Here is a 21,830-nt window from a genome sequence, read left to right on the forward strand (position 1 = left end):
GAAACATTGTAGAATGGAGCCTGTATACTATTTATCAATAATTGTTTTTCCTAAAATTTCAAGTCTGTTAGATGCTCTGTTACAGTCTTCTATGTTTCCCCTCAAGATGATGTTTTCTTTAGCGCTACAGCCTGTAATATTTTAAATGCCATTTATACCTTAAATGATAAACTGATACCTTTAGATATTCCTTCCATAGCAAAAAATGTTATATGTCTTACCTAGCAGATAGATGGATATGTCTCCAGTCAACAATTATTTTTAAGGCCTATATAATTTCTGGTTGGTTAAGTCATGATATTGAAGCAATGGTGAAGGTTATTGATTAAGCTAGCTTTTGTTTTACTCCTACACAAACTACTTTAGGTTTTGTCATTCTCAGGCCAGCATTGACCTTGCTTATAATAGTAAAAAAAAAAAACAAATTCCTTATTTTCAGTCCCAGGTAACTCCTGTCACTAGACAAAATACTAGTTCCTCACTAAACTCTGTACCTTAAAATTAATAGCATTGATTTTATTAATCCAATTTGGATGTTCACCGAAGAATATCAAATTTCTAAGAAATCATTCAGTCTCTTGCCTTCTGAGACGGACCGCATTCTGCCTGTGGCATGTGTATCTCTCTAAATAAACTTGCTTTCACACACACACACACACAAAAATAAATAAATAAGTAATAAATTTCTAAGAAATGATTCTAAATTTTTAATATGCTTTTGAAATAACAATATGTAGCACAAAATCTTACAGACAAGATTTTTCCTCATTATTTGTCTACTTATATTAGACTGTCCCTTGAAAGGCCAGTAAGTATGTGAGCCCTATGGAAGGACCAATTTGTTGTGTTAATTATTGGACTTCTTAGACCAAAGAATGTCCTATCAGGTTGATATTTAGACTTGAGATTTTTCGAGAAAAAACTTGGATTTCCCAAAGCAGTAATATCCTAAACGATGGGGATGGAAATGAGGAAGTGGTTTGGTCAGAAGAGGTAGACTGTTCTGTGGATTTCCCACTGGTCCTCTTGACTTAAATGATATTTCCTGGGTTTAAAAAAAAAAGTGGTAGTGACAGTCCCAGCCTGAACCTGGAGCTGCAGTGCTGCTAGACGCCTTTCAATGATTTGCCAGACTAGCATGTGTCCTTCCTTAACATAAGGGCACTTTCTTTCATAAGCAGGATCTAAACTAATTGTTTTTTCCAAAAGCAATAGCTTCTGAAGATTCTTACTGAGCAGGAGCTCTGGAGGAAGTCGTTGCTGCACTCTATAACTCAGCCCTTTCCTGTTGAGTAATGCTCTAGGGGCTGGATTTCAGTGGGGACTGGTTTGGTAGACTTTGACTTCAGAGTAGATGATCTCCTCGGTTTTATGAGACAACATGGAGTTACAGACAACTTGCTGGCAGGCACAGGCCTACTCTTCCAAAGGTGTTTACTGGACTAACAAGTTAAGGTTAAACATTACTTCCTACCTGCTTTCTATTTTGGAAATGTTGGCTTCAATTGTTTCAGCTGAAATAAAGGTCATTTGAGGCTATTCAGACAACCAAAAATGTATTCCAAATATTATCTACCGGGCCTCGGTGCTGAGAGGAAGACGGGGAGAGGGAGGGGTGAGGCTCCCACTGCAACTGGATGTTTGGCTGTATTAAGCCCTTTAAAATATGTTGTGCGGTAATTGAGATGTTTCTTTTCTGTTTTGTTTTGGTTTTGGTTTTGTTTTTTGCGGTATGCAGGCCTCTCACTGTTGTGGCCTCTCCCGTTGCAGAGCACAGGCTCCGGACGCGCAGGCCCAGCGGCCATGGCTCACGGGCTCAGCCGCTCCGCGGCACGTGGGATCTTCCCGGACCGGGGCACAAACCCGTGTCCGCTGCATCGGCAGGCAGACTTTCAACCACTGCGTCACCAGGGAAGCCCGAGATGTTTCTTTTTTAAAATATCTTTTAAGTAATTTTATATTGTAGAAGCACGTATGGGAAATGATTTTGTGTAAGTATGGTTTCATGTCTCCATTTTGACCTTTACGTGGGTATTGAGCAAGAGTACATACACATATACTTGCTAAAGTCAAGCTGAGCATGGCTCGGTTAACTGCAGAACAGGGCAGACTGGGTGGGGCAAGCTCTGGAATTCTACCCAGTCACGAGCCAAGTCACAGCTTCAGCTGAAGCAGCTAGTAGGAAGTCCAGCCCAGCAGGTGAAGCATGGAATCTGGAGACGTGGCAGTTAACCAAGAGCACAATCCGGTAAAGTGGTCGCACCTGGGAAATGTTAAGTCCCCGTCAGACACCGGAGCAGGAGAGCAGGACTGCAGAAGTCTTGTAGCACGTGTAGGAGCCCCAGCCCCAGCCTAAGCTTCAAGAGCAACGCTTCCTCCACTTCCTGTGGGGCAAGGGCAAGATCAAGGCAGGATCTCGGGCTTATGGGGCCTGAGTACAGTTCAGGCTTCAGGACAGAAACTCAGAAGGAAGGAGAATGACAGATGGGGATCCTGTTATCAGAGCTGAGGTACGTGATACTGCTCAGGATCCCAGGAGCAAAGCAGGGTTCGGAGCCAAGACACAAGGTCATGAGGGGCCTGTAGACAGCTGTGGCTTCTTGTGAGTGAGTCCCAGAGCCTGGAACTAGAGCCACCTTAGTTGCTCCTGCCTCATCAGGACTCGTCCTGGAGCCCACACCCACGTGAGGGGGTCAAGTGGCTCCGGCCGATGCAGGGAGGGGAGTGCTGCAGGGACAGGCAGGGGCCTGGCCTGACTCTCACAATGGAGGCAGCCCCATGTGACAGCAAGACTCAGCAGGGCAGCCAGAATGGGTTATTAATATTTCACACCAGAACCTACCTGGGAGGACAAGGGCCAAGCGCTACTGAAACACTAGCTGTGGAAATGGCCCTGTGTTCCTTGGGAACTCATGTTTTCTCTATCTGAAGGCACAGCTTCACCCCAGAAAAATGAGCTCTAGTGACGAGTCTGGCCCCTCTTCTGGGGGTCACTAGGAGATGCTCCTCAAGAGTACTACCTGGATAGAAGAGGATCAGCGTGTGGTCTGCGTTTCCTCCTCCTGCCGCTGCTGCTGGAATAAGTGAGGCTCTGACTTTAGGCTGGCAAAACAGCTTTTTTTTTTTTTTGCGGTACGCGGGCCTCTCACTGCTGTGGCCTCTCCCGTTGTGGAGCACAGGCTCCGGACGCACAGGCTCAGCAGCCATGGCTCACGGGCCCAGCTGCTCCGCGGCACGTGGGATCTTCCCAGACCAGGGCACGAACCCGTGTCCCCTGCATCGGCAGGCAGACTGCCAACCACTGCGACACCAAGGAAGCCCCGAAACAGCTTTGATTCCATGTGGCACGTCCTCCAGACCCTCCGGCTGTGGTTATAGCCTTTTGCCCCTGAGTCAGAAGGCCTCACTGATTTGTCTTGCCACACTTGCCCACATAATGACCCCTCAGTCCACTCCTCCAGCCTGCTACTAGAGAGGATAGCTTCCTCGGGCCCTTACCTGTCAAAGCTCAGATTGGTCATCATCCTCTCTTTGAATCGTTCTGTCCTCTACTCCAGTAGTTGTCCACAGAGCACCTGTTCCCACTCCCTGACAAACAGAACCTCTTTACACCCATCTCCCTTAACCTGCTTACCCCGCAGAGGGCTTGCAGCCTCTCAGGTAGCTTCCCAGCTCTCCAGGCATCCTCCACCTGGCCCCATTGATGAAAGATGTTACTCTCACCAAAATGACTTCCTTCTTTACCAAACTCCAATGGCACTTTATTGTCAAACTTAGCCTGTCTTAAATTACCATTGTTGATTATCTGTCTCCCCTACAAGATTGTGAACCCTGGGAAGGCAGAGACTACACCTTGTTCATCCTTTTGTCTTCCACCATGCTTGGTCAAACATAGAGGCTGCATTTTTGTTGCTTATGATGGACACTACTGTACAAGTTAACGATATGTATATAGCAAAAAGATGTTCTCATATACCTTAAATGGCCAAAGTCAGGAAGTGGCTTGAGGTGAAAATCCTGATTGGAGTTCCTAGTTTGATCTGCACAGCAAATAATAATAATAATTGCTACAATTTATCAAGTGCCTACCACTCGTAGGCATCGTACTACATGTTTGAATTACATTATCTCATTTAATCCCCATTCCCGCAGTGACAGGAACCTGAGGTTAAGGGAGAAGCTAATAAATTGTCTCATACCGCTACATATTAAGTGGTAAATCCAGGATTCAAAGCCCAAGTCTGTTTCTTACTCTTTGCCAGGTTATTCACCAAATGCAACCCTCTTGTCAGTTGGTAGAAAATTCAAGCGTTAGAACTTGCAGCAATGTCAGAGGAGCCTTCCCCAACCTGTCTCTCTCATGGCTAGAGTGGCTTCTAAGTGACGAAGAGTTTACCCAAGGCAGACTGCCTGGGCAGCGCCACTGCAATCACTAATCTACAGTGGGGGAGGGAGAATCCTGTAGGTTCTAAGGTGTATTCGTGGAAGCAAGTAACTTTGGGGATCTTGCTGGAAAGGATTACATTTCCTAGCTCTCTTTGTCCCTTGAAAGCTGAGTGCCATCACGTAGGGGGTTGGTTATCTGCAGCCTTTGTGGCCCTAACTGTCTGATCTTGGAAATCGAAGAAAGTCCTTTATGAACAAGCTTAAATGATGCTTCACAATTTTCAGTTTTCAGCATCTTGGGGATGCTCTGGTGACAGAGGTTAGTCTGAACTGTTCTCAGAGCACCATGGAGAAATCCCAGAAAAGGCAGGTTCATATCAATCCTGGGCTGGGCAAAACATTAGTAAGAAAATAAAGATGCTTCATGAGAAAAACCTGCATGTGCTCACAATATAATTGTTAACATGAGGGAGAGGGAAAGGGGTTATGTAAAAGTAAATGGGAAGGGAGCCCAGAATGTAAAATTCTTTCTACAGTTTGAATAATAAAACACATTATACACTTTCATATTCATAGGGGAAAGACAGGAAAGAATACACCCAAACAGAATATATTTAACAGTGGTGATATCTTTTTTTTTAATTTATCTTTATAGTTGATTTACAATGTTGTGTTAATTTCTGCTGTATAGCAAAGTGATTCAGTTATACATATATATACATTCTTTTTCATATTCTTTTCCATTATGGTTTGTCACGGGATACTGAATATAGTTCCCTATGCTATACAGTAGGACCTTGTTGTTTATCCATTCTGTATATAATGGTTTGTATCTGCTAATCCCAAACTCCCAATCCATCCCTCCCCCACTCCCGCTCCCCCTTGGCAACCACAAATCTGTTCTCTATATCTGTGAGGCTAACAGTGGTGATAACTTGGTACTGGGATTACGTGTGCTTTTTATTTTTTTTTTGACTCTTTTATATTTCCAAATTTTGACTAAAATATTAAAAACTCAGAAAATCAAAAATTACGATAATTAGGGTAAATGTTATTTTCAAGTCATATATCAATATTGAATGATAAGCGCAGAGCAGAACAGTGCCTATTGTATGCTACCAGTCATGTAATAAACGAAGCAAACAATATATATTATTTGTATGTATATAAAATATCCCAGGAAAATTAAGCCAGAAATCAGTCACAGAGGATTGACCATGGGAAGGGGAATTGCCCTGTAGGAGACAGGGATGGGAGACTTTTCACTATAAACCCTTTTACATATTTTTTTTTTTTTGTAAAATGTTTTTTAAATACAGTATATTTTCCCCTATTTTTGTAATGTCAAGTGTTCCTGAGAACTGTCAGAAAACACATCATTATAAGTGAACTACATGCTCACCATTTCAAACACGCTCTGTGTGATCTACAGTAGGTAGAATGTCTGCAAGATACCACGATACCATCCACCACACTGTGTGGGGCTGTTTATCTAAAGGCCCACATGTCAAATGCGGATCCTCATTTAGAGCCAAAAGAAAAAAAAATTAGTCTTAATATGACCCATCAAATTTCCACTTTTGCCTTGGCTTCCAAGAAGGCTTGAGCTATGTTTTGTCTTCAACCAGATTGTCTGGCTAAAGGGGACAGTCAGACTCGTAACTAAACCCACCCCATTTATTACTCCACTCTCATCTTTCAAATCTTGTTCTAATAGCTTTCCATTTAGTTATAGCTATGCCTTGCCCTAGATGCAGTTTCAAAACCTCTTTGGAAGGCAATGGATAGGTATTAGTTAGCTATTGCTAGGTAACAAGTTACTCTAAAATGTAGAGGCTTAAAACAACGATATACATTTATTGTATCTCACAGATTATATTTCTTTGGGTCAGAAATTCAGGAGCATTCTGGCTTGGGATCTTTCAAGAGGTTGCAGCTAAGATGTCAGCCAGAGCTGCCGTCTTCTGAGGGATCGACTGGGACTGGAGACCCTGCTTCCGGGAGGGTCGGCAAGCTGGTGCTGGCTATTGGTGGGAGGCCTTCGATCCTCCCCACATGGGCCTCTCCACAGGCTGCCTCAGGACAGGGTGGCCCGTGGAGCAGACAATCCAAGAGAGAACAAGGCAGAAGACACAATGCCTTTTATGACTTTGCCCGGGAAGTCATACACCTTCACTTCTGCCATAGCCTCTTCATTAGAAGTGAGTCACCAAGTCCAGCCAGTCTTCAGGGGGAGGGCTCTTCAGCTTCACTTTTTAAAGGGAGGGGTGTCAAAGAATTTGTAGTCGTATTTAAAAACCACCACAGGGTATAATAAATAATCAGAATTAGTCAATTAATATCAAATTAGTTAAATGAGATGGTAAAGACAATGAGAAATAAGGGAAGGTCGCTTTTAGAGGAAGGACACACCCATTCAGCACCTGCTATGTCCTAGGTTCTGTCCTTCACATACATGATTGTGTTTGATTTCATCAAAACTTATTCTCCGTTTTACATATGAGCAAAGTGAGACCCAAGGAGGATGTATAACTTGTCCAAGGTCACGTAGTAGCTAGTAAGTGTCAGAGGTGCATGTCAAGCACATGTCAGCCTGAGGTCACAGCTGTGCCATCTCCATGGGGAATGGAAAGCTTTCTCAACTATTTGCTACCTTGACTTATCTAAGCCATGGCTATTTTGTCACCAGAGAGAAATGTGATTAATTCTCCAAGTTGAATGAATTCTTACAGAGCTGTTTAACTCACTTTTAAATCCCCTGGAATCAAATGTGTTAATTCTCCTGCAGAAGCACCTCCCCTGCCTTTTGCCATTGCCAGTATGTGCCCAGTCCGGGCAGGGCCATGCCTCTGCTCACCCCTGACTTTGAAAGCCAGCCAGCTTCTCTTCCCATTGCAGCTGGCTGTGATACGGAGGCCAGTGGGGTCAATGGAGTAAGATGACACAGCACAGGGGTGTGCGAGGACAAGGCCCTCCTTCTTATGGGGACTGAACCGAGCCCAGTCGGGTGGAGATCAGACAGCCCATCTGCCCTGGTGCCATGCCGGACTGCGGGGGCCTGATAAGCCAGGGACTCACCCACCCAGTTCAGTGTCCTCTTCCAAATATAGATTTCTCCCGATGCTGCCCTCCCAGCCGTTGATTGTCACATGAGTACTTTTCTCCAAAGGTAGCTGGTGGCCTCCTCACTGCTGCGAGATGGGACCTGATCCAGGGCAGGACCAGCTCTTTGGCGTGCCAGGTTTACCGGCTGGGGTTAGAGGAGAAAGCACTGAATCCCTACCTCTCCTACCCCACTTTCCGTTTCAGCCTTGGCCATTCCATTCCTCTTCGGAAACAAACTTCTGATGGATTCTCTGGTCAACACTGTCCTTTCTGCTGAGAATTCATGCCTGGGGGATCCCTGGAACTCTGCTCCACGGGTATCTTGTCTCCTAAGACACATTTCCTTGTACAGAGAATTCTCCTTGGTTTGGAAGCTAAGGAACCAGTGCTGTCATCAGAGGCAGAGCTGGAGTGAGATGTAGGTCAGTCGGGCCGTTAATCGGGGCTCCAGTCCATAGGGGCACTCAAAACCATCCTTTCGGGTAAAAAGGAAGAAGAATGTCAACTTCTTAGGAAGTATCTTTCAACCACTTGTGACTGAAAGAATACTGTGAGGAAATACTTCGAGGTAGGGGAAGGCATTGAGACCTCTTGCATCAATTTATTGCCAAAGGTGAAGATCTGGTGAACAGCAGGGCTTTTTCGCTGGGTGTGGTCTGTGCATTTGAAGCCCGGTGCTGCCCCCACCCCACCCCACGTGGTTTTCCACCCTTCTCTCTGTGGTCAGCCTCCTCTCCAAGAAAAGGAGCAACAAATACTGAGAGGTTATCGGCAGGGTACCGTCACCAAACTGTCAGCTCATGGACAAGGACCCAGGGCTTGTCTGCCCTGGTTGGAGCAGTGTGTGCCTGGGACACAGAGCAGGGCCTCTGCAGAGGACCAGAGCTGCCCTCGCTGTGATAGAGGGAGACTCTGGGAGGGACCGAGCCCATAAACTAGCGCTGGCTGTCCACCTTGGTCAGCAATTAGGTTGAAGTTTCCCTTTCTTTATAGCTAAGGCTGATCCCTCACGTGGAAGCCCCCAGGACATCTGACACTGATGAATGAAGCAGGTGAGCCCACAACCCTGCCAGGAGGGCAGCTTCAGGTCAGTGCCAGACCATGCTGTGTGCAGGTGAACAAAACTCTGCCATGCTGTCCTGAGAGCCCACGAGTGTGTGGTGTGGCCCCGGGAGAGGTCAGTCTGGGGGTAGAAAGTACAGGAATGAAAACCTCTGCTAGTATGCGTGGTGCACCCGCCATGTCCAAGGCAGCGCTCTGGGTGCTTTATAAAGACGGTTGTGTTCCCAACAATGCCCCTGGGGACAGGCTGCAATATTACTCACCCTGTTCTGAGTAAGGAACCTCAGACCAGTGGAGGCTAAACTACTTGCCCAAGACAGTGGTAAGTGGGGATCAGGATTCAAAGCCTGGTGTCTCTGACTCCCGACCCTTTCGAGCTCCTAGGTCCCTCCTGAGAGAAGTCACCTCTTCCATGCGTGGGACCCCCAAGTCTTGCCTCTCTGAAGCCATCTGTTCTGCTCTAGCTTCCTCCGAGGACGGAGGCTGGGCCCTGTCACGCTGGGAAGCTCCTGTGATCCCTGCTGTGAGGCAGGCCTTTCCAGAACAGATCTGGGGCCTGAAACCGGGCCAAGTACGTCCCTGGAGAAGGCAGGGCCCAGCCTGGTGAGGAGGCGCTGGGTCGTGGGTGTGCAGGGCCGTGATTGTGGACTCCACTCTGGGGGAGGGAACAAGGCGAGGCAGAGGCTGAGCGGCCGAGAAGGAAGCAAACATGTGAACTCTGGAGCCGGAAGCTCTGCTGAGGACCAGCTGAGTGACCTTGGGCAGATTTCTTCCCCAAGCTTAGTTCTCTCAGCTCTAAAGTGAGCGTGAGCATGTTCGCCGTGTAGGGTTGATGCTGGGGATTAAGCAAGTGTGAGCCCAGCGCCTGCACTGGCGCTGGCGCACTCCAGGCATCCGCGTGTCACTGCAGGGCCTGTGAGGCTCCTCCTGGGACCCAGCCACCCCGACTGTGCCTCTCCTACTCTGTCTCCTTCCTCTTCCTCCTTCTTCACTCTTTGCCTCCCCCTCCCTTCTTTGCGGCTAGGGGCCTCCGTGTGGCCAGAGAGATGTGGCTGAGTGTCCAGTGACACTCTGGGAGGGGTCGCTGGACACACCTGTTGGTGACCTAGAACACTTCCAAGCGGAAGGGTTAACTGAGCCAGGCCCGGAGTCAATCAGAGGACACGTGTCCCATGACAGCCATACCCCGGGCCTCCAACCCACCACCCTGCCCCTCACTCACAGGCACCTGCTTGCCACCAACCGCCACCCCAGGAGTTCCAGCTGTGGTCCAGCGGAAACAGCTGACTGCAAAGAGACCACGGCCATGGTCACTTTTAGCTGGAGGGGAGACTGCAGACTGCCTTTCTCTCTCCCCCTGCCGCCCCAGTCCCTGAACCCAGAGGGAAAGAGAGGCAGGAGAGGGGGCCCTGGGATCGCCACGCTTGGCTGGCTGGCTTTCTGTGTGCAGGGTATTGAGGCCGCCTAGTTGAAAGATAGTAAACAGGGATAAAGACCCTGGGGCAGAGAAGCAGGGGGTGGTTTGGGATGAGGCAGGCGAGGCACTGGGGGTGGGGGCTGAGGGTCTTGGGAGACCAGATGGCTCCCTGCCATGTCCCCATCTGGGCCTCCGCTAACTTTAGGCTGAGTGATCAGGGCCTTGTGGACAAAGGCTGTTGCACACATGAAGGGGGCCATGGGGAATAGGACCTGGGGGAAAGTGGAAGCAAAGGGCCCCCCGTTCTGTGTGAGGCCTGGCAGCTTGGGACCCCCCTCCAGGTGCCCCTCCCTCATTCCCGACTCAGTGAGCAGGGCATCTTGTGCCATGTCCACACGGCCCCTCAGCTCACCTGCTCCTGTGAGGCAGGCCTGGGACAGCTCCACACGCTGGGAGTGTTCATTTTTCCTGCAAGGGGATGGGGTCTCTGCCCCCCTGCTGCTGGCAGCATTCAGGAAGAGGCCCCAGGCTATCTGGGAGAGCCTGGCCTCAGCCACCAGCCCTGTGACTTCCCAGCATGGCCCCAAACCCAGAGGATCTAGGTCTCACTCCAGGATGGGGTTCTAAACGAGGGAGGAAGTAGGGGCTGCCTGCCCTCCTCCCGGGCCATCACCCTTACTCCAGATGTGGGCAGGCTGGGTCATGGTCTACCTTGAACACACTTCGTTTCCAAGGCTTCATGCTGTGCCCAGCCCCCAGGGGAAGAGAGAGGATCAGAAACATCTCAGTTCCTTTTGGGCAAATCCTCTTATTTCACCCTCTCTCTTGCTCCTCGGAGAGGCCTTCCAGCCCTCAGCCTGCCCCACCTGAGTTCTGAGCTGCCAGTCAAGCCAAGCCTCTCAAGGAGAAGAACTGTCCTCCCGCTGCTCTCCCAACCCTTCCAATGCGCCCCAGGCTTTACCATACAGCTAAGTCCTGCCCAGAGAGACACCAAGACAAAGAGAATAGGCCGACCTGGGTTCAGATTTTATACCTGTGCTACAACTTTGAGCCAGTCACTTACTTTCTTCAAGCCTCAGTTTCCTAATCTGTAACTGGGAAAGTGGGTACCTCCTTGCAGACTTGTGAGGATTTAGTAAGGTGAGATCTGTAGAGCGCTCTGCCGTAACAGAGGCCACGTGGCCATCGTATCCATTGGTGCTACCTCCTAAATCTCTCCCCCTTTTGGCCCCTCTTTCTATTCCCATTGTCATGGCCCTAGTCTAGGCTCTTCATTTTTCACCTAAATTCATTTAAACAATGTCCTTACTGGTTTCTCTGCTCCAACCTCACACTCCTGGAGAGGGAGCAAATCGTGGTCCTGTCACATGCGGCCCAGAATCTATGACTTACGGCAAAGATGAAATCCAACTTCCTTTGCATTCCAGGAGCCCTTTGGCGAACCAGCCTGGCTTTAATTTCCACACTTCAGCTGCTCACCTGGCTCTAGACACTTGCTTTCACACGCGTGTCATTGCAAGTGCTCTTTCCTCAGAGTGGCGTGTCCTTCCCCAGCTCGAACTGGAGAACCAGCTCCTCATCCTCCCAGGCACTGTGTGAGCATTTGATTTGCGTCATCTCGTGAGGTAGGTGCTATTATCATCCCCCACTCAACAGGTGATGGAACTAAAGCCTCAAGCGGTTGATCCTGTTCCCAAATCCACGCTCTTTGTTACAACTGTCTTCCAGATTAAACTCTTCCTCCTCCACAAAGCCTTCCCCATCCCCAGGGATGGAGGCTGGATCTGGCTCCGTGTGTAGATGAGTTTCAAAGAAGCAAAAATTGCTTCAGGAAAAGCACATGATCGGCCAAGCAAACATGGATTCAGCAGTTCCTGTATTCAAGGGACAGGTCTGGGTGCTGTGTGGGGTTAAAACCCAATTGGTTTAAAAGGAAAAAAAGGTAAACAAAAACAAGTGCTGGCAAGGATGTGGAGAAATCTGAGTCTCCACACATTGCTAATGGGAATGTAAAACGGTACGACCGCTTTGGAAAACAGTCGAGTTTTTCAAAAAGTTAAACATAGAGTGAACCTATGAGCCAGCAATTCCACTCCTTAGTATATCCCCCAGATAACTGAAAAATACTTTCCCATAAAACCTTGTACACAAATGTTCAGAGCAGCATTATTCATAATAGCCAAAAAGTATAACAACTCAAATGTCCATCAGCTGATGAATGCATAAACAAAATGTGGTATTATATGTACAATGGGATATTATTCGGCAGCAGCAGAAAGGCAGTACTGATACACGACACAATACGGATGAACCTTGGTAACACCATGCTAAATGAAGGAAGCCACATATTGTATGAGTCCATTTATATGAAATGTCGAGAATAGTCAAATCCATAAAGACAGAATGTAAATTAGAGGTTTCCAGGGTCTAGGGGTCTAGTGATCGCTAATGGCTATGGAGTTTCTTTTGGGGGTGATGAGAATGTTCAAAATTAGTTAGTGGTAGTGGTTGCAGAACCCTGTAAGTGTACTAAAAACCACTGAATTGTTCACCTTACAAGGATGAATTTTATGGCATGTGGATTATATCTTAATAAAGCTGTTAAAAAAAACTAGATACAACTTAAATGTCCAGCAATATAAGACTGGTTGAGAAAACTGTGTTACAACTGTCGGATAGAAGACTCTGCAGTGATTTCCAATAGTATAAAATGTTGATATGAAAATGTCTTAAGATTATTGAGCGGGCATAAAAGGAGTTACAGAACTCGAAATAGCATATATGATTCCACTCTAAGCTCTAAGTAAATGTGGTGTGTGTGTGTGTGTGTGTGTGTGTGTGTGTGTGTGTGTGTGTGTGCATCTGCATAGGAAAATGGAAAGATCACCAAAATGTTACAAGCCTTTGTGGATAAATTTTGTCTTTTGTTTTTTTGGGGAGATGAAGTCTCTCTGGATTTTCTGATATTTCCACACAATAAACATTTACTAGTTGTGTAATTTCTAAAAACAGTGTTTAAGAGGTCACATATGCCCTTGCAAGTGCTCACAGATATGAACGTTGCAAAGGGGAGCCTAAGAGATTGGGAGACGGCGGAGTTAGTCTTACTGAGGGGCCTCGGGGAGATCTCCTGGAGGGGACGGACTTTGAAATCATGGCTGGAAGAAGCATTTGGGGGCGGCAAATCAGAAAACTTGGCCAATGGTCCGTGGTTTTCTAGGGGACAAATGGATAGGGGCAAAGGGCATTTTTCATCAACTGTCCCCCAAATCCTATGTCTTGTAACCTAGTCCTCCCCGAAGCTTGTGGAATAATTTCACCTAGAGTTCATGCCTTCCATATCTCCACAACCACTGGTGGGACAGTGGGGACATTTGTCAAACCAGTAAACAGGACTCGTCCAGGTTGGCCCTGGCAGCCTTTGAGCTGGGTCTGGACCAGTGTTCCTGGGAGCAGCCACACTGGCAGGTCGGAGGGGGATTCCCACTTTCCCAGCAAAGTGGATGAACAGAGGCAGGACATCGACACTCATTACCCTGCTGGTTCCCACCTTTCACCTTCTCTCGGTCTTTTTTTTTTTTGAATGTTGTTTCTTCTCAAGCTGGGGGAGTGCCCAGTGGGCTGTGAACAGAAGTCAGAGGCTGTGAAATAAAACAACCTTCAAGATCAACAGGAAGCAAGGAGATAAATCACAAAGGAGAATGACTTGGGGAGGGCGTGTGTTGGGTTTAGTCTTATTTTTAGTGGTCATGGTGGTAAGGGTGGTGAGAAATTGAGGCCAGAAGCAGGAAGCCGGGTTTCCCAGCCTCAGCTTTTGATGGTTTCCGGGTCTCCTTGGGTCTGTGAAGAAGGGACTCAGCTCTGTGATGAACCAGCTCTTTTAAGTTGCCTTTGTCTTTGAGAGGTGTTAATATGTTCTTGTGAAACTGCTGCTCCTGGGAGGGGGTCCCTCAAAGCATGAGCAAAGCAGAGCATGTTAACCAGGGTGTGGGTATTGTCCTAGAACTGAAGCATTGTGAATGAGCCCCCAGTACACACACTCATGCAGGATGATCCCTCACAACATTGGGAAGATAAGCTTTCTTCAGACTCTCCAAGGGACCCACAATCTGCCCCAAATTAAGAACCACTGCACAGTGACTATAGTTAATAATACTGTACTGCATATTTGAAAGTTGCTAAGAGAGTAGATCTTAAAAGTTCTCATCACAAGAAAAAACAATTGTAACTATATATGGTGACAGATGTTAACTAGACTTATTGTGGTGATCATTTTGCAGTGTGTACAAATATAGAATCATTATCCTGTACACCTGAAACTAACATAATGTAATACATCAACTATAACTCAATTTAAAAAAAAATAATCACTACTAAAAGGAAGAGAGCATGAACTGGGAGTGGAAAACAAAGCCTGAACCTCTGCTTTGCAAACTTACTTGCTGTGTGAGTTTAGGCAAATGATTTAATGTTTCTGAGCCTTGGTTTCCTCATCTAGGAATGATGTCTAAGTGAGCTATAGCATTTGAAAGCATCTGCTACTGATTCTTAGACGCTAAGGAATATGTGCTGTATCCGAGTCTCTCTGGAGAGGTGGGAGGGCATTCTGGGGCAAGCATGCAATGCTGCAGGAAGGAATGGGGTCGGTTGTAGGGCTCATAAACTGTACAGAGGCACTGCCACCAAGAACCACTTCTTTTTCCTGTTTGTTACCACCCTGCCCTTCCTCACGCCGACATGTCACCCAGAACCACTCCACGCACTCCCCACAAGCATCTCGCTCCTTTCTTTGTTGGCCTGTCTAGCTACCACGTGTTTGAATTTGTGTCCTGACTCCGCCAGAATGCTGGAGTGCATCCAGGGTAGAGAAACGGCCTGGGAGGGAAGCAGAGTGGAGTCAAACAGACCTTGCTGGAGGCCTGGCTCTACCGAGCTGTGAGACCTCAGGCAACTCGATCTCTCTGAGCCTCAATTTGTTCATCTGTAACGGAGGAATAATTAAGAGCCCCTTCCTCCTAAGATCTTGGTTGGAAGATGAAATGAGGTGTTCCACGGCAAGGCTTAGGCAGCACGAGGTAAGCTTTCAATGAGCCTTCGTTATTGTTTTTCTTTCTTCCTCTGGCATGTGCGATACAGCCCTGAGCAGGGCCTCAGCTCCCAAACCTCAGCCAGGTCGATTCCTGCCCTTCCCACAACCTTGCCTTTCTGAAAGGCACTCCAGAGACTGGCTTATTGCAAATGTAAACCCTATACTCTAAATGGCCTCTTAGCTTACTGGGTCCCACCCAAACCTGGCTGCATTCAGAATCACCTGCAGAAGCTTTTTAAAAATACAGATTCCCAGGGTCCTCCTCTTACCTACCAAATCAATCTGTGGGAATGGGGCCTGGGAATCGGCACATTTAAAACTCTCCTCGGGTGACTCAGATATAACCAGGAGATCACTATTTTAGAGGAAAACACTCTTCTCTTCTGTTAAAGCTCTTTTTTAGTGAGCTTTGAGCCATTTGTTCTATGATTCAGAACACATAACTGACAATGACAAGATGTGTTTATTTCTTCATTAATTTAAAAAATATTCATTGACTTTCTCCTGTGTAGAATAATAATTAAGAATTTAGGCATTGGGCCACTTCACACCCATTAGGATGATTAGAAACAAAAAGATAATAACAAATATCGGTGAGGATATAGAGAAACTGGACCCCTCATACACTGCTGGTGGGAATGTAACATGGTGCAGTCACTTTGGCAGTTCCTCAAAAACTTAAATACAGAGTTACCGGGTTTCCCTGGTGGCGCAGTGGTTGAAAGTCCACCTGCCGATGCAGGGGACGCGGGTTCGTGCCCCGGTCTGGGAAGATCCCACATGCCGCGTAGCGGCTGGGCCCGTGAGCCATGGCCACTGAGCCTGCGCGTCCGGAGCCTGTGCTCCGCAACGGGAGAGGCCACAGCAAGTGAGAGGCCCACGTACTGCAAAAAAAAAAAAAAAAATACAGAGTTACCATATGGTCCATTAATTCCACTCCTAGATATATGCCCAGGAGAAATGAAAACATATGTCCACACAAACTCTTGCTCATGAATGGTCAGAGCAGCATTATTCGTAATACCCAAAAAGTGAAAACAACTCAAATGTCCATCAGCAGATGAAAGAGTAAATAAAATGTGGTATACATATGCAGTGGAATATTATTTGGCAATAAAAGGAAATGAAGTACTGATACATATTACAACACCGATGAACCTTGAAAACATTATGCTAAATAAAAGAAACCAGTCACAGAGGACCACATAGTGTATGATTCCAGTTATATGAAATGGCCATAGGCAAATCTATAGAGATAGAAAGTAAATTGGTGGTTACCTAGGGAATGACTGCTAATGGGTAGGGGCTTTCCTTCTGGGGTGATGAAATGCTCTAAAATTGATTGTGATGATTGCAGAACTCTGTGAATGTACTAAAAACCGTCCAGTTTTACACTTTGAAGTGAGTGAATTATATAGTATGTGAATCAGACCATGGTAAATCTGATATAAAAAATAAAAAATCTAGCTCCCCAGGCTGGAATCCCATCTCTGTCATTCTCCAGCTAGGCAATTTGGGACAAGTAACATAACCTCTCTATGCCTTCATTAACTCACGTGGTTATTGTAAAGATAAATTGAGTTAATACATGAAATATCTCAGAAGAGTATCTGGCCTGTGATGAGTAGTCAGTAACTATTAGCTATTATTGCTTTGATCCAGGCATATTCCAGACCTGTGCTGCTCACTATGGTAGCTACTAGCACTTAAAATTTAGCCACTCTGAATTGAGATGCGTTAAACGTACAAAATACATACCAAATTTCAAAGGCTTAGTATGCAAACAAAATAAAATATCTCATTAATAATTTTGATATTGATTCCATGTTGAAAGAACATGTTGTTGTTTTTTGTCCATGTCATACAGCTTGCAGGATCTGTTCCCTGACCAGGGACCGAACCCAGGCCATGGCAGTGGAAGCCCGGAATCCCAAACACTAGGCCACCAGGGAACTCCTGAAATAATATTTTTTATATATTGGGTTGAATGAATTAGATTAGTAAAATTAATTTTACCCTTTTCTTTTTTTAATGTGGCTACTAGACCACCAATTTTAAATTAGTGCACAACTCACATCATAATCAGTGATAAAAGACTGAATGCTTCCCCTAAGATCAAGAGTGAGATGAGGATGTCCATTCTTACCATTGTTCAACATTGTGTTGGAGGTTCTAGCCAGAGAAATTAGGAGGAACAAGAAATAAAAGACATCCAAATTGGAAAGGAAGAGGTAAAACTATCTCTATTGGCAGGTGATCTTTTACACAGAAAGTTCTATGGAAGCTACAAAAAGTTACTTTTAGAGCTAATAAACAAATCAAGTTTTCATATAAGAAATATAAGAATATAAGATCTGTATACAGGGACTTCCCTGGTGGCACAGTGGTTGGGAATCTGCCTGCTCGTGCAGGGGACGCGGGTTCGAGCCCTGGTCCAGGAAGATCTCACATGCCACAGAGAAACTGGGCCTGTGCGCCACATCTGCTGAGCCTGTGCTCTAGAGGTTATGAGCCACGGCTGCTGAGCCCACGTGCCACAGCTACTGAAGCCCACACACCTGGAGCCCATGCTCCGCAACAAGAGAGGCCACTGCAACGAGAGGCCTGCGCACCACAGCAAGGAGTGGCCCCTGCTCGCCGCTACTGGAGAAAGCCCACATGCAGTGGCGAAGACCCAACACAGATAAAATATTAATTAATTAATTAAATTTTAAAAATATCTATATACAAAAATCAATTGTATTTCTATACACTAGCAATGAACAGTCTGAAAATGAAATTTAGAAGCAGTTGCATTTACAATAGTGTCAAAAATAAAACACTCAGGAATAAGTTTAACAGAAGGAGTGCAAGATTTGTACATTGAAACTGCAATACATTTTTTTAAGCTTTTTAAAAAAATTGTTTATTTATTTATTTTCTGGCTGCGTTGGGTCTTTGTTGTGGTGTGCAGGCTTCTAATTGCAGTGGCTTCTTTTGTTGCGGAGCACAGGCTCTAGGCGCATGGGCTTCAGTAGTTGTGGCACGCGGGCTTAATTCCTCCGCGGCATGTGGGATCTTCGCGGACAAGGGCTTGAACCTGTGTCCCCTGCATTGGCAGGTAGATTCCTAACCACTGCACCACCAGGGAAGTCCCTGCAATACATTGTTGAAAGAAATTAAAGAACATCTAAATAAATGGAAAGACAGCTTATATTTGTGAATTGGAAGACATAATGTTGTGAAGACAGCAATATTTCCTAAATTGATCTGCAGATTCAGTGCATTCCCTATCAGAATTCCATATGGGTTCTTTGCAGAAGTTGGTAAGCTGATCCTAAAATTCATATGGAAATGCAAGTGATTCAGAATTGCCAAAACAATTTTAAAAAGAAAAACAAAGTTGGAGGACTCACACTTCCCAGTTTCAAAACTTGTTACAAAGCCACAGAAATGAGGACAGTGTAGTACTGGCCTAAAGATAAGCATATAAATCAATGGAATAGAACTGAAAGTCCAGAAAGAAACCCTCACACTTATGGTCAATTGATTCAACAAGGGTGTCAAGACCATTCAGTGGGGAAATGAAGTCTTTTAAACAAGTAGTACTGATCCTGAAACTATCACAACATTGTTAATTGGCTATACTCCAATATAAAATAAAAAATTTTTAAAAAATGGTGCTGATGCAAATAGAGACTCACATGCAAAAGAATGAAATTGTCCTCTAACCTTGCACCATCTACAAAACTTGACTCAAATATGGACAAAAGATCTAAATGTAAGAGCTAAAACTCTAAAAACCCTCAAAAGAAAACGTATGGATAAATCTTTGTGACCTTGAATTTGGTAGGGGTTTCTTAGATATGGCACCAAAAGAGCAAGCAACAAAACAAAAATAGATAAACGGTACATCATCAAAATTAAAAACTGTTGTGCTGCAGAGGACATCATCAAGACAGTGAAAAGACAACCCACAAATAGGAGAAAGGTTTTTCAAATTATGTATCTTATCAATCAAGGACTTGTCTCTAAATACATATAAAGAACTATCACAACTCAATAATAAAAAGATAAGCAACCCATTTTTTTAAATGAGCAAAGGATCTGAACAGAAGTTATCCAAAGAAGATACACAAATGGCCAATGCACATGAAAGCACATGAAAAGATGTTCAACATCATTAATCATCAGGGAAATACACATCAAAACCACATGAGATGCCACTTCACATCGGTAGGATGACTACTAAAAACAAAACAAAACAAAAACAAAAACAAAGCAGGTGAGCGTTGGCAAGGATATGGAGAAGTTCATACACTGCTGGTAGAAATAATAACATGGTGCAGCCACTTTGGAAAACAGTATGGCAGTTCCTCAAAAAGTTAAATATAGTTACCATCTGATCCAACGATGTCAGTTCTAGGTATACACTCAAGACAAATGAAAGCATATAAAATCTATGGAGACAGAAATTAGGTTAGGGGCTTCCCTGGTGGTGCAGTGGTTAAGAATCCGCCTGCCAATGCAGGGGACACGGGTTCGAGCCCTGGTCCAGGAAGATCCCCCATGCCGTGGAGCAACTAAGCCCGTGCACCACTACTGAGCCCACGTGCTACAACCACTGAAGCCCACGAGCCTAGAGCCCATGCTCTGCAACGAGAGAAGCCACTGCAATGAGAAGCCCGCACACCACAACAAAGAGTAGCCCCCGCTCACCTCAGCTAGAGAAAGTCCGCGCGCAGCAATGAAAACCCAACGAAGCCAAAAATAAATAAATAAATAATTTTTTTAAAAAAAAGAAAGAAAGTAGGTTAGAGGTTGTAAGGGCACTGGGGAGAGGGAGGAAAGGAGAGCAACTGCTCACAGATACAGGGTTTCAAACTTTTGGAGGATAATGAGAATGTTCTAGAATTAGATAGTGGTGATGGCTACACAACCATTTGAATATACTAAAAACCACTGAACTGTACCCACTAAAGGAAGTAATTTTCTGTTATGTGACTTATATCTTAACTTTTTGATGGAAAAAATACATACGTGGCTCACATTTTTTAATGGACTTTACTTTTTAGAGTGTTTTAGGTTCAGAGTAAAATTGAATGGAAGGTGCAGAGGATTCCCATATACTCTGTGCCCCCGACAGCCTCCCCCGCTACAAATATCCCACAGCAGAATGGTGCATTTGTTAAAACTGATGAACCCACACTGACAAATCATTAGCACCCCAAATCCATAGTTCACATTAGATTTCGTTCATTCTTGACGTGGTACATTCTATCAGCTTTGACAAATGCATAAGGACATGTATCCACCATTATGGTGTTACACAGAGTAGTTTCACTGCACTAAAAATCCTCCGTGCTACACCTACTCATCCTTCCCATCCCCCTCACCCCTGGCAACCGCTGATCTTTTCACTCCCTCCATGGTTTTGCCTTTTCCAGTATGTCATATAGTTGAAATAATACAGTATGTAGCCTTTTCAAATTGTCTTATTCCGCTTGGTAATGTGCATTTAAGGCTCCCCCATGTCTTTTCGTGGCTTGATAGGTAATTTCTTTTTAGTGTTGAATAATATTCCATTGTCTGAATGTACCACTGTTTATGGATCCATTTACCTACTGAAGGACAGCCTAGTTGGTTTCTTCCAAAGAATAAGGCCAAAAACCTGGTTCCAACCAGCTATTTTATAAATGAGAAATGTCTTCAGAACAGAGATAAGATAAGAAGGTAAGAACAGTTCGTGCTGCCCTTACCCATTCCTGGAAAACTCAGCAAGAACACCTACCAGAATCACAAAGAATAAGGAGCTGGTAGGTCCTCATATCATGCGCTCCAACACCTTGATTTTACAAAGGAGGGGAAAAGACTTGGGTTAGGCATGTGACTGACTTAAGATCACACAGCTGGTCTGAGACAGGGCAGAACTACACCGCATGTTTCCTAAGCCCAGTGTCAATGTGTGAAGTTGGCCAGGATTAAACATTAAACGTGAGAAAAGGAAACCCCAAGTCTCCTCCTGGGATCCCCCTGCCAGAGCAACGTCGCAAGGCAGCCTCCAACATCACCTAAAGAAGCCTCTGTATCTTGAGCCAGCAGTTCCACTTCTAGGACTTTATCCTACACACGCTCACATAGGTGTGCACAACTTAGGTACGCAAGTATCCACTGCAGCATCGCTTCTGATAGAAAGCACTGGAGCTGATCCATGTTCCTCAGTGGGAGGCTAGTTAAATACATTACGATGCCCCCATAAAGGGCCATAATATATATAGCAATAAAAAGAGTTAGAACCCTCTCTGTGTACTAATAGGGCGATTTCCAAGATCCATCATTAAGTTAAAAAGTAAGTTGCAGACAGGGTGCAGAGTATGTTCATTTTGCCCTGAAGACAAGAAGGGGATGTGAGCCTTATCATCGCCTCCCCTTCACCCCTGAACAGGGGTTAAGTAACTCACACAGCAATTATGCAGACAAATTAGCCACCCACTCCCCTGACTTTTAGCTCCTGTTGTTCAGGGATGTGGAGCAGCTCAAGGTTCTTCAGGCTGAGCTTTGAACTCCTGGGACAATCGGCACCCTTCCACTGGCCCCGGATGCAGCTCAGGGTGGCCCTTTGGGAAAGTGGTCCTTCAGGAGCCCTAGGGCTGCCCCAGGGCTCCCCCATCTGATTGAGAGTCAGGAGGTCTGGCTCTGTCCCAGCTCTGGCCCCAACTATATGTGGGAGAGCAGATAAGTAGGCGAACTGCCTGTTCCAACAGTATCCCATAATACCTATCTCCCCAGCTT

This window comes from Orcinus orca, chromosome 14, assembly GCF_937001465.1.
Source record: "Orcinus orca chromosome 14, mOrcOrc1.1, whole genome shotgun sequence".
Taxonomy (NCBI): domain Eukaryota; kingdom Metazoa; phylum Chordata; class Mammalia; order Artiodactyla; family Delphinidae; genus Orcinus; species Orcinus orca.